At 36.9% G+C, this 14965-nt stretch overlaps 1 pseudogene; it reads right to left on the minus strand.

Moving 5' to 3' along the window:
- Positions 1 to 56: 56 nt before the first annotated feature.
- Positions 57 to 14629, minus strand: LOC114459838 (calpain-5-like; annotated as a pseudogene).
- Positions 14630 to 14965: the final 336 nt, after the last annotated feature.

The raw sequence follows: 14965 nt of genomic DNA on the forward strand, positions 1-14965 counted from the left end.
GTGGTGGTGGGAGGGGCCAATGGCTCACTATGGCAGCCTCGCTTCCATCAGTCTGCCCCAGGGCAGCTGTGGCTACAGTAGTAGCTTACCACCACTAAGCGTGGAGTGAAAAAATAATGCCTTGAGTGTCTATGATAAAGGGTTAATAAAATCCAATACATTATTATTATTATTCACGTAAACATCAGCAGCTGTAAACAATAGTTTGTTTTTGAACCATGGTGATGATGATGATGATGCTAATGATTATGCTAATGCTGATGATGCGGCAGTGTGTGTAGGTGCTCAGATGGCTGTGAGCTGTGTTGAAGTGAAGATTCTAACTCCGATGGTTCCAGGCATCTCGTCGGCCATCTGTCGCCCACGTTTCCTCAGCTGTAACATCTGTGGAGCATCTGGGTCGTTGACCGAGCCCGACAGAACCACCTGACCCATGAACTCATCTTTCACTGCGTTGCTGTTCCACACCTGAGAGAAATACAAAATAAATGTTGGAAATATAAATGCCACGTCAGGGATTCACACCAGCAGTCACTGAGCAACTTTAATCACAGTGGGATTGTTTGATCTGAGGGTCACATGATCAACATTAATGTCAGCATTTAGAATAATGACGAATCAGAGCATTAACACAGGAAACAACAAAGCATTTTGGCTGTTGTTTTATTACCATTTTACTGTTCATTATTAGTATTTTTCTGTGTTTTTTAAGTCATTTTGTCAAATGTTCTGTTGTAATTTTTATACACATTTTATGTTATTTGAATATTTGTTTGTCTTTGTGTATTTTGTAAATCAATTTTTTTTGTTATTTTTGTGTATTTTTCATAGTCTTGTGTGTTTTGGGGCTTAATTTTGTGTATTTGTGTTGTGGTTTTATACACTGCAGTTAATTTTGAAGATGTGTGTTTTTGAGTGTTTTTTTTTTGTAATTTTGTAAAAGTTTTGGGTATTTTTGGTATATTTTGATTTGTCTTGCACAATTATTTTTGTTAGTTCTGTGTATTTCTGTTGTAACTATATATTTTCCTCTTATTTTCTGTATTTTTTGGTCATTTTGTATTTTTCTGAGTTGTTTTAAGTATTTTTGTTGTCATTTTTTAATTCTTGTGTATTTTCAGTTGTCTTGTGTGTATTTGGTTAATGTTGTGTAATTCTGTAATATATTGTTTGTATTATTATTTTGTGCATTAACTTTTTCTAATGTTTACATTGATATTATATGGTTTTATTATTTCTACAGACCTTCAGCAGAGCCGTACCTGCACTGTGATGTGTTTTCGGGGTTTTTTCCTGTAGAAAACTCCACTGATGGCGAACTCTGGCTGTAAAGTGTCCTTCTTGATGCTGGATTTCACCGACTTCCCCTCACAGGATATGATGACGTAGGGGTCAGCGCCTTGGTCAGAGGCAGAAAGGAGAGCGTTAACCAACCGTGATGGAGAAGTGAAGCTGAGGCCTGGACGGAGGTCTGACCTCCTGAGCTGTCCTGGTTCTGTAGACCCTCGGCCGCGTGCACGTACACGTGGGACACAACCTGTGGGTACCCCAGGAAGGACGTCCAGCATCTGATCCTGGGTTTGTCCTCCACTAGCTCCCTGTGAGCCCACGATAGAGAGAAGTTATCATTCTGTGACATCTGTGAGCAGCCGTCACAGCAAACACACACAATGACCACAAAAACACACAATCACAGAAAAAAACATACACAATGACCTTATAAACACACAAAATCTGAAAAAAATGTACAGAAAATTATCCTAAAAACACACGGAATTACAGAAAGATACACAAAAAGACCCCAAAACACACATAGTCATGGAAGAAAAGTCACAATGGCCCCAGAAACATTCACAATCACAGACAAAAACACACACAATTACAGAAAAATACAGACAATGACCCCATAAACACACACACTCAGAGAAAAACACACAATGTCCCCAGAAACACACACAATCACAGAATAATACACACTATCACCCCAAAAACACACAATCACAGAAAAACACACACAATCAGAGAAAAATACACACAATGACCCCAGAAACACACACAATCACAGAAAAATACACACAATGACCCCAGAAACACACACAATCACAGAAAAATACACACAATGACCCCAGAAACACACACAATCACAGAAAAATACACACAATGACCCCAGAAACACACAAAATCAGAAAAATACACACAATCACAGAAAAATACACACAATGACCCCCAGAAACACACACAATCAGAGAAAAAACACCAATGTCCACAGAAACACACACAATCAGAGAATAATACACACTATCACCCATAAACACACAATCACAGAAAAACACACACAATCAGAGAAAAATACACACAATGACCCCAGAAACACACACAATCAGAGAAAAACACACAATGTCCCCAGAAACACACACAATCACAGATAATTACACACTATCACCCCAAAAAACACACAATCACAGAAAAACACACACAATCAGAGAAAAATACACACAATGACCCCAGAAACAACACAATCAGAAAAATACAACAATCACAGAAAAATACACACCATGACCCCAGAAACACACAATCAGAAAAAATACACACAATGACCCCAAAAACACACACAATTACCCAAAAATCACAGAAAAATACACAAAATGACACCAAATACACACAACATTGTGTGTGTTTCGTGCCTCATAAATAATCAGAAAAGGATCGTAATAAAAACAAAGTTTAAAGATGTGTGTGTGTGTGTGTGTGTGTGTGTGACCTGCAGCCTGAGTCCACATCAGTGAACACTCTGATCATGTAATCTCCCAGCGTGTACGGCTCAAAGGTGGTGGGGATGACCACGTATCGGCCCTGAGGCAACGTTGACCTCAGAAACACGGTGCGAGCGTTGATGTACGTGGACGTCTCTACACACTTCTGGGTCAGGATGTCATGGAGGCGGTACTTCCTGTTCTGTTCCACCTGGAAAACACAAAACATCATCCCAGCAAATGGTAAGTTCAACAATTACTCACAAAACACAAATAGAAATAGAAATACACAAAATGACAACCAAAATACAAAAAAAACAACTTGAAAAACTTGTAAAATTACATAAAACTACACAAATGAGAGGAAAAGTATCAGAAAAAACTTACAAAATGACAACAATAAAGAAAATTACTTAAAAAACAACAACAAAATGACAGAAAAAACCGATAAAAAGGACAACAAAATACACGACTACAAAAAAATATCAGAAAAATATGCAAGATGACAACAAAAATACAAAATAACTGAAAAAAATACAAAATATCTCCAAAGAAATCCAAGTTTGCAAAAAACATACAAAAGGACAACAAAATACACAAAATGATTCCAAAAACCCACCAAAATAACTCATGAAAAATACAAAATGACAGAAAAGCACACAAAACAGAAATGCACAAGACTACAAAATATCAGAAAATAATGCAAAACGACAACAAACTCCAAAATAACTCATAAGAAATACAAAATGACAGAAAAACACACAAAAGGACAACAAAAATGCACTAAACGGCAACTAAAATAAACAAAAACAACAGAAAAATATACAAACCACAACAAAAACACATTCAATGAGAGAAAAATACACAAAATATTTCTAAACCAATTACAAAATCACACTAAATTTAAAAAATAAACATAATGATTACAAAAATATGCAAGAATGTTCTAACGTTGTTTTGCTTCTCATTAGAGTGAGTAATTCTATCTACTTTGAATCATTAAAGTTTGAAAAGGAAATACATTTTTTCCACTAGTGCTGATGCTTTAATTCATCATAGAGATAAAGATTAGCTTTAAATCTTCCTGGTCTAGATCAAGCTGAAAGCTCCCTTGGATGGATCCAAGGGACCCGATGGAGATAAGGTGACTTTAGACACAGAGATAATAAGCTAAGAGGATAATCTGCACAAAGACACACAACTGTTCACTGTTTGGTCATTTAACAAGAAAGATAGATATTAATAAAGACAGTGAATGAGAGGATTCGTCCATACAGCAGACGTAGACAACAGTCTAATTATGTATACACACAAAAATGAGTCATAAACACACAATATGGCAGAAGAAAACACAAAACAACAGCAAAAAGACACAAAATGACAACAAATACATACAATTACTGCACAACACAAAAAACACAACAGAAACACACTAAATGAGAGAAAAATGTACAAAACAACAATATAAATATACAAAATTACTCCAAACACAGACATTATGGTAACAAAAAAGACTCCAAAAACACAACATGACAACAGAAATACACAAATGACTCACCAAACACACAAGACGACTAAAAAATACACAAAATTACAGAAAAATATACAATAAAATAAAAATACACAAATTTACTCAAAACACACAAAACAACAATAAACTATAATATTTTCTTTTTCTTTAAACAAAACAAACAAACAAACAAACAAACAGATCCCAATAAAACACAAAGGAAAAATATAGAAACAACAAGAAATTAGCAAAATCACGGCAAAAAAAAAAAAAGAACACAAAATGAAAGAAAAATCTACAAAATGACAAAATACTTTTAAAAAACTTACTCCAAAAAAACACAAAACAACAACAAACAAACACTAAATGAAAGAATAATACACAAAATTACTCCAAGACACACAAAACAATGACAAAAACACTCTAATAGACATTTACACACATGCAATACACAATAAAAACAAACTACACAATAGAAAAAAAGAAATATACAAACACAATCAACAGGAAATTTGCAAATCACACAAAAACATACAAAACAACAACAAAAACACACAAATGGAGCAGAAAAAAAATCTACAAAATTATGATTAAAAGGGTAAAAAATGAGTCGAAAACACACAGAAACCCTTTGTTCTTTCCTGTGTTAATGCTCGTTATTCTAATGCTGACATGAATGTTGATCACGTGACCCTCAGATCAAAGGAAATCACCTGAAAGACGCTGAAACCCATGGATAGATTTTCTCCTTGTCCAAACTTCCTGTGGATCTTCATGTCTTTTTGTTGTAATGAAATCAGCACTTCATCCACGTCCTTGGTCACATCAAACAGGTACTACACACACACACACACACAGTGTCAGTGTGTGTGTGTGTGTGTGTGTGTGTGTGGGTGTGTGTGTGTGTAGCAGTAGAACCTGTGGGTTCTGCAGGAAGGTTCTCCTGTGGTTAGAACATCCTCCACAGCGGTTCAGCAGAGGTTCTGAGTTCTTGGTCCAGCTTCCAAAGAGCGTGACCTCGTGCCACGTCTTATGGACGCTGACGGCCGACGTGTTGATGATCCGACAAACATCTGCGTCCGTGAAGAACCTGCACCAGTCTGAGAACGACATCCTGTGGAAGCGGATCAAGGTTATTGATGATTGATTATTGATTATTGTCTAAAACAGGAGATAATGACCAGAATTCTCCATCGTCCTCCACCGTGATGCCCAGAGATCCTCTCTCCATGTCGCCCACCTTGACCACTCCTCAGAACTGATGGAGAACAATAGCTGCTTTAGTCACAAACACACACACAATCAAAGTAAAATCACCCCAAAAACACACACAGTAACAGTAAAATACACAAATTCACCCCAAAAATACACACAATCACTGAAAATACACAATTACACCCAAAACACTCAAAATCACCCCGAAAAAACACACACAATAACAGAAAAATACACACTTCACCCCCAGAACACACACAATCACATATCACTGAAAAATACACACAATCACCTTAAAACATTCACAATAATCCCGAAAACACACAATCACAAAAAATACACACATTCAAAGAAAAATACACACATTCACCCCCAAAACACACACTGTAACACAAAAATACACACATTCACCCCAATGTGTCTGTGTGTGTGTGTGTGTGTGTGTGTGTGTGTGTGTGTGTGTGTGTGTGTGTGTGTTATTTTTATTCCAGAGGATTTACAAACAGGAAACACAGTAAAGCCTGTTTTTATGAACAGAAGGATTTGATTCACTATTATAGACACTCAAAGGAAACCTTCTTTATTTTACTGTCATTGTGTGTATTTTTGTTATATTGTTGTGTATTTTACTCTCATTTATGGTTTTTTTGTGTGTTTCTACAGCGATTTTGTTTTTTTGTTGTTGTTTCGTTTGTTTTTTTAGGACATTTTAAATGTTAGTTATAGTTTGGTTTATTTCTATTGTTGTTTGTGTTGCTTGCTGTCATTTTCTTTAGTTTACTCTCATTTAATGTGTTTTTGGCGTTGTTTTGTTTGTTTTTAAAATGATTTTGTTCATTTTGGTTGTCATTTTGTGTATTCTAAATATCACTGTGTATTTCTGTTGTTGTTTGGTGTGTTTTAAGAGTCATTTTGTGCATTTTTGTTGTTGTTTTGTGTATATTAAGGGGTAATTTTGTGTGTTTTAATCTCATATAATGTGTTTTTGTTGTTGTTTTGTGTTTTTTTTTAAACTCATCTTCTTTATTTTTGTTGTCATTTTGTGAATTATTGTTATATTTTTGTGTATTTTTCTATAATTTGGGGTGTTTTTAAGGTCATTTTGAGTATTTTACTCTCATTTTGTGTTTGTTATAGTTTTGTGTCTTGTTTTGTTTACTTTTCTTGTCATTTTGTGTATTATTGTTTCTTTTTTTAGTGTTGTGTGTTATTAGTGTAATTTTTTGCTTTTACTGGACACAGAGCAAAGCTGCAGATTACCCATCATCCTCCTCACCTGTCGCTCCAAGCTCCTTTCCACTCGATCTTTCCCCACGGGTTCCTCATGCGGATCAAAGGAATGGTTTCATTTTTGAAGTACGCAATCAGGCCGTGACCCACACGTACTTTCTTCACCGCGGTCACTGAGTAGGCGTGGCCTTTCACCAGGCCATTGGCCATTCTGTTCTCAATCTCATGAGGCAGAGCCTGCAGGGTACGGAGAGATTCATCTCAAATATATTCACAAATAGATCTACAATTTTCACATGTGGTTATCGGTTTTTCACTTTTTTTTCTTAGATTTTCACTTGTGTTTTTTTTTTTCCGTGTGTTTTTAGATTTTCCACGTGTTTTTTAAGTTTCTACATGTGTTTTAAAAATTTCCAATTTTTTTTTCGCTTGTTTTTTTGATTTAGATTTTTTTTTTTTTCACGTTTTTTTTAGATTTTCACAGTTTTTTTTTTTCATTTCCATGTGTTTTTTTTTAGATTTTTACGTGTTTTTTTGGATTTTCACGTTTTGTGTTTTTTTTTTTTTTTTTACTTGTTTTGGATTTCCACATTTTTTAGAATTTCACATTTTTTTCGATTTTCACTTGTTTTTTTCGATTTTCACTTTCTTTTTTAGATTTTCAGGTGTTTTTTTTTTGAGATTTTTTGTAAACAGGTTTTTTTGAGATTTTTACAAGGTTTTGGATTTTTCCCATTTTCTTTAGATTTTACGTATTTATTTTAGATTTTACGTGTTTTTTGTTTTTTCATGGTTTTGTTAGATTTTTTACTTGTTGTTTAGATTCCAACATTTTTTTTTAGATTTTTAAGTGTTTTTTTTTTAGTTTTTTCACGTGTTTTTTTTTGATTTTCACGTGTTTTTTAGATTTTTCGATGTATCTTTCATTTTTTCACTTGTGTTTTTTGTAGATTTTCACATGTTTTTCATTAACTCATCGACACACAAATCTGAAAAATACCTGTGAAAATTGTGAATATACTTGAGACAAATCTCTTACTCCACAGCAAGAAGGTGAAATCATTCAGTTACTACCGCAGACATGAGCAGAGGAAGACAGAGAACTGACCCTGATGGAGCAGCTGATGATTCCACCTCGATCATGAACCTTCAGCAGGTTTTCAAACAGAAGCTCCTGTTTGGCCTCGTCTTTATAATAAGCTTCTTCTTCCAGTTCAGAGCTTCAGCCACTGCACCGCTGAAATCCACCACAGCGTCGCCCGTATTTCCTCCTTCCAATGATTCATAACAGCCAGAGAGCCTGGAAACAAAGATATATTTATTCATATCATGTGTAGATTAATGACTAATCTGAGCATTAGAACAGGGAAGAACAAAGGCCGTGTGTATTTCTGTTGTTTTTTTTCATAATTTTTCTATTTTTTGTGATTTTCTAGTTGTTTTTGTGTTCTTTGGTATGATTTAGTATAGTTTTCTCTCATTTTGTGTGTTTTTGTTGTCATTAGGTATATTTTTCAGTTCATTTTGTTTTTTTTTGGTAGTCATTTTGTGTATTCTGTCATCTTTTTGTGTGTGTTTTTCTGTTATTGTTTTCCAATATTTGTTGTTTTGTCTATTTTCTTTCTTTTTTTTTTTGTTCCTTCTGGGTTTTTTTGGTTTTGTGTTTTTTTTTAAAGTCATTAAGATCATTTTTTGTCATGTTGTGTAATTTCATTGTCGTTCTGTGTGTGTTTGAGTCATTTTGTGCATTTTACTGTCATTTTGTGCTTTTGTTATTCATTCATGTGTTTATTTTTGTTGTTTTGTATATTTTTTTCTGTTATTTTTGTGCATATTTGTCATCTTGTGTGTTTTAGAGTCATTTTGTGTATTTTTGTTGTCTTTTTATGTATTTTTCTGTAATTCATTTACTATTGTGGCCTCATGCATCTTAGCGGTAAATTAATTCTAAAGAAAATCCTTTTCACTCTCAGATGCTAAAAATAAATGAATGAACAAAAGTTTACATTTACTAAAACTAGAAGATATATAAATAAATTAAAGAGAAATAAATAGATACATAAATACAAAATGAAGAAGGAAAAAATAGATTATATTAAAAATAATAATACTAATAAATTAATGATTAAATATGTAATTAAATAAATAGAAAGATAAATAAATCTATTAAGATTGCTAAAATACAAAAATAAAAGATTTATCTCAAATGTATTCACATTATTTCCACTATTATGTGTTTTATTTTTCACGGGATTTTCATGTGTTTTATTTTTTTTTTCATGTGTTTTTTCAGTTTTTGCATGTTTTTTATATTTTTTTAAATTTTTACTTTTTTTTTATTTTCATGTGTTTTTTTTTTTTCACTTTTTTATTTTTATGTTTTTTTTTTTTCACATGTGTTTTTTAATTTTCGTGTGTTTTTTTTTTTACATTTTTTTTTTTTTTTCACGTGTTTTTTAAAGATTTTTACATGTGTTTTTTTGAACAATATGTCAATAAATGAGTGTGACTGACTTGGCGTAGGCCTTTTCCAACAGGGCACTCCAGAACTCGTCTTTCGTCTTGGAGTGACAGTAGATGAGTTCTCCGTTGATGGTCGGCAGACGGTCGTCCACCACCACGTCCACCCACTGCCCAAAGATCCAGAACTGGAAGTGGAAGATCCCAGCGTACTTCTCTGGGTGTGTGTGATCCCATTCCTGATCCTTCCAGTCAGGAATGACCTACGGACACACAACAGGAAGACAAAGTGACATTTCTATGGCGGGTAGTTTAGTTTGTGATGGAATGTGAGCCAGAGAAATGAGCTTTTCTTCTGTTCCTTTGTGTAACGCTCTTATCAGAGAAATCAAATATGCAACAACTAAACATTAACTTTAAAAGCAGCTCAGTGTGAGAGAAGAATTCTGTTTTAGTTGTTCATTAAAACACTAGCAAAACAAAATATTCTACGGATGTTTGTAGTCGTCTTCTCTGTTTTTACAATATTTTGTCTGTCTTTGCTGTTGTTTTGTGTGTGATGACTCCAAAAAGTCAAAAACACACAAAACGACTCCACAAACACACAAAACAACTCCATAAACACACTATGCCAACAAAAATACATGTAATTTGTCCAAAAACACACAAAATGACAACAAAAATTAACTCCAAAAACACACCAATTATACAAGACAACAACAAAAATACACAAAATGACAATAACACACTAAATGAGAGAAAATTACACAAACTAACACCAAAAACCTTTACAAAAATGACAGAAATAACACAAAAGGACAAATAAAATACACAAAATAACTTTAAATACACACTAAATGACATAAAGAGATAGAAAATGACAACTGAAATACACAAGATGTCTTCAAAACACACAAAATGATAGAAATATACACATTAAATGACTCCAAAAACACACTAAATCAAAGAAAATATTCTTAATGACAACAGAAAGACAAAATCACAGAAACATACACAAAAGGAAAGCAACAATACACAAAATGACTCCAAAACACACAACATGACAGAAAAATATTAAATATGACAACAGAAATACACAAAATGACTCCAAAAACACACTTAAAGCTGCAGTTTGTAAGTTTTTTTCTGGCCTCATTTGGTCAAAAATATTGTAATCCAAAGTGTTGAGTGGACAGTGAATCTCTTCTTCTGCTTCTGGCTGTAAATGAAGTTTAGAAATCCAGGTGCGTTACGCTGGTTGTCAGCCAATCAGAGATCTTTCTACAAACACGTGTGCTTCATGAGCTCTTTTGGGCGTTTCTATTGGCTGCTCGACTGAAGTCTAGCACGTTCACGTACGATCGGTAGTAAAAGTGCATTTGCGTTCCAGCAGCAGAAGTCTCCAGAACAGCGTTAGGAACAACAGTTACACGGCAAATCAAGCGGGAAAAGGCAGACCGAGGTTGAGAAGCAACAGAATAAAGTCGCAACCACTGAGGAGGAACTGATCGCTTTTGCTTTGCGTCCTCGCGAACCTCCGTGACTGCAGAGGGTCCGCCGCACACACTGGTGTCAGAGGGACAGTGAGAACAGACGGGATAAATCGTGTGTAAACTTAAGAGAAGCTTATTCAAGGTGAATTCATTTGACAGTCTGGATGCGGCTGACGCTCAGAGCGGCTGTTCGGGACAGTAACTACAGAGTAATATGTTTATTCATGTCAGAGTCTCTAAAACACCAGAAAATTTCTCCACTAACACAAGATACCGTCCCTACATTTGTCACAACGTCTCTATTGAGAAACAAGTCGCTAAAAGCATTCAGAAATATACCGGTAAGGGAGGACTTCAAACCGGAGCGGAGAGAAGATTCTACATACTGCAGCTTTAATGAGAGAAAAACATGAGACATCAACATAAAAACCCCAAACGACAGAAATATACATGACAACAGAAATACAAAAAATTCTAAAAAACACACAAAATGACAAAAAGATGCATAAATACACAAAATGACTCCAAAAAAACACAAAAATGACAGAAACAACAAAAATAACAAATTGACAGGAAAAAAAACGCACTAAATCACTCTAAAAAAGACACAAAACAAGAGCAAAAATGGATATAAATGACAGTATTTAGGTAATAAACTGTGAATCAATGATGAATAAATGATCACAGATGAGTTGTATCTCACCCTTTTCCACAGGTTTGGTTTCAGGGCCAAACTTGAGCAGGCAGCCACGAACCAGCAGTTTCCTACCTCCCCCTGGTTCAGGTCGTGGGCACTGATGCCTTCCACAAACAGATGAGGTTCTTGGGTTATTTCCTACAAACAGAGGTGATGATGAGAACCTGTGGTCTGCACATCTGTAGAGATGAACGTAATGTTACCCCTGGTCGTTTCCACTCCACTCGACCATACGGGGATCTCCTGAAGTACAGCGAGGAGTCGTTTGCAGGGAACTCTGCATCTTCAAACAGACTCTTACTGTTCACACAGTCCTTCCTGAGCTCAGAGTAGTGCTGGTTCCTGTACGGCACGGCTGAGGAGAACATGGTCCAAACGGAGAGAACCCTCACAGCTCCAGTCGTTCCAGATGCTTTTATTCGTCTGGGTTTTTATTTCCACTGTGGAAAAGTGAAGCAGCAGCGTAATAATAAACCTCGGCTTCATCATGGAAGGATGCAGCGTGAGCCAAACTCTGACTTACTAAACGTCCCCACAGAATACATGAGTTTTCATCATCATACTGTTTGTTTTAATCATATCTGGAACACATGGAGGCAACATTAATCACAGCAGAGACACAAAATGATGATTTCATCTCATGTTATCTAAGGGTCACATGATTAACATTCATGTCAGCATTAGAATAATGAGCATTAACACAGGAAACAACCAAAGCTTTGTGTGTTTTGGTTTCATTGTGTATATCTTTGTTGTTGGTTTGTGTAATTTACTCAAATTTTATGTATTTTTGTTGTGGGTTTATATATTTTTCTACTATTTTTGTGCATATTTGTCATCATCTTGTGTATTTTGGAGTACTTTTGTTAATTTTTGTTTTTGTTTTCTGTGTCTTTGTTGTGTATTTTTATTGTTGGTTTGTGTTTGAAGTCATTTTCTGTATTTTTATCATTGTTTTCTGTATTTTATTCCCATTCTATATGTTTTTGTTGTGGTTTTATATATTTTTCTGGTATTTTTGTGCATATTTGTCATCCTCTTGTATATTTTGGAGTATTTTTGTTGTCTTTTGTGTATTTTTGTTTATGCTTTCTGTATTTTTTTTTTTTTTTTGTTGTCGTTTTGAGTAATTTTTTGTTTTGTGTATTTTGGGGTCATTTTGTAAATTTTTGTTGTCGTTTATGTGTTTTTTGTTGTGTATTTTTATTGTCGGTTTGTGTATTTTACTCTTATTTTATGTGTTTTTGTTTTAAATATACAAATATACACACTTTTAGTGTTTGATGATGCTAATTGCTGGGGGGTGGCTAGTGGGTCTGTCCTGCTGTTTGTGGGCCGGTGGGTGGGTCCAGGGCACCCTTGGCTGGGGGCTGCTGTGCCGCACCTGATGTGTGCCATTGGTGGTGCCTACTTCCCGCGGTGTCAGCCGTCGGTCGCCTGTGTGCCGGTGGGGGGCGTTGCCCCGTGACTTGCATTGTCCGGTGGGCGGCGGGGCCTGGGCCGCTGTCCTTGCGCAGTCTGGGGCTGTGCGGTCCTGCTGGACTGTGTCCAGTTTGTGGGGGGTTCCCTGTGCCGGGGGGATGTTCTTGGGGTTGGTAGGCTTGGCCTGCTGGGCCAGCCCTGGCGGTGGTCCTCCAGGGCGGGCGGCACGGGCCACGCCCTTGCGTGCCTGCGGTGCAGCGCGGGGTGGCCCCTGCTTGGGGCGGTCCCCTGCGAGGCTAGGGTCTGTGACTCTGCCGTCTCGGGGCTGTGCTTGCCGCATGCCGGTGTGGTGGTCTTGCAGCGTCCCCTTGGTGCCCCAGGGTGCGCTGGGTCTTCAGCTCCTTGGGGCTTTCTCGGGTGTGTGTGGGGGCGGTGACTGCCTCTTGGCTTGGGATCTTGGGGCGTCTGGGGGGCTGCTTGAATGTGGGGGGGTGGCCTGGGGCTCCTTGGACCCCGCTCTTTCTGCTGGCCTGGCTGCACCTTAGGGTCCGGAGCGGTGCTTGGGTTTACAGAAGTGGTTCTTGCACATACACTGGTCTACGATGCACTGGCCTTGTTCTATGGGATAAAACTCATACTGGGCTTAACTTTAGACACGTTGATCCTAAATATCACTCCTTCCCTCTGTCCACACAGCCACCACCATTATACCTAAGCACCACACTTATCACCAGACTGGTTCACACAACACAAAAAGCACAATATACACAACTATAACATCACATCTCACTCTCACTTTAAAATAATCAACTCTTCCTCGTCCTTTCCATTGTCCTACCCTAACTCCCTCTTCCCTGTTCCCTTCCCCCTCACCCAGGTGTAACACTGCCCTCTCTTTTTATATTCTCCCTATAATAAAGTGTTTCTTCTTCCCCTTCCTTAGTGAGGGCAATAAAATAAATAAGGGAGGGAAATAAATAAATAAGACTACAGTCATGTGATAGAAAGAAATCTTTGCTTTGGCAAATATTGTAGATTTTAATTGAATGTGTGTAAGATTTATTTGGTAACTAACAAGATGTTTCTTTCTATTGTTTTTCATTTCTAAAGCGAGCCGGATTTGATGCTCTAAAGGGCCAGATTTGGCCCCCGGGCCCTTGAGTTTGACACATGTGTTCTATACACTCTCTCCTTCCTGCAATCAGGACGTCTCCGGTCACATGACTTCCTCTCTCTCTCTCTCACCTGGTTTCGTCATCACAGGCATGTTCACTGTTGACCGCCACGCCCTGACTTTAGCATGTTATTTATTAGCTCACTGGCTAACGACACTAGGCTACTACACCTTTACAACTGAGACTTCAGTGTGTGTGTGTGTGTGTGTGTGTGTGTGTTATCTTCCTGAGGAGTTCCTGGTTCATATGCTCCGACAGGTTATTTTTTGGTTATTTTCATTTAGTGAAGGTTACGACTGATTAAATCCAGGATATTTGACATTAAACAACATGAATAATGATCTTTAATGTGTTTAAAGGCGATAGTTGAGTTTAGTTTGATCCTATTTTTTTTTATAAAGCAGTTTTAGATCCAGTGAAAGATTCCTCATTAATCATCAACCAAAATGAAAGTGATATGAAGAACTCACCTGTCCAGATGTTTACCTGCAGAGGTGAAACTAGTCCGTAAATGCAGGTGTTGGGCTTGTTTTCAGCTCAAAGATCCTTCATAGAAGCCACTTCTTTTATCTGGATCAGATCCTGTTTTGTACACATTGAGCTCCAGGTTGAAGCTGAAGCTGAAGCTGAGGCTGAGGTTGAAACTGGTCTGACCAGCAGCTCTGGAGCAGGAGGAGCAGGAGGAGGAGGAGGAGGAGGAGGAGGAGGAGGAGGATCCACAGCTGAAAGGAGGAAACTCAACACCACACACACACACACACACTCAAGGTGAGACAAGTGTCAACCTGCCTTCTTTATTCCACATTACAAACCCTGTCATACTCCTATGTCTGCACAACACTGAATACATGAATGAATGAATGAATGAAGCTGTAACTGAGCCAGAACAGCTGTAAACACAGGAAGAGATTGAAATCCTCTAGAAAGATTAATTATAGCAGGGATGGGTCACGTGATCAACGATTCATGTCAGTGTTTAGAATATTAACCAAATTTGGTATATTTTACAG

This window comes from Gouania willdenowi, unplaced genomic scaffold, assembly GCF_900634775.1.
Source record: "Gouania willdenowi unplaced genomic scaffold, fGouWil2.1 scaffold_356_arrow_ctg1, whole genome shotgun sequence".
NCBI classification, from domain to species: Eukaryota; Metazoa; Chordata; class Actinopteri; order Blenniiformes; family Gobiesocidae; genus Gouania; species Gouania willdenowi.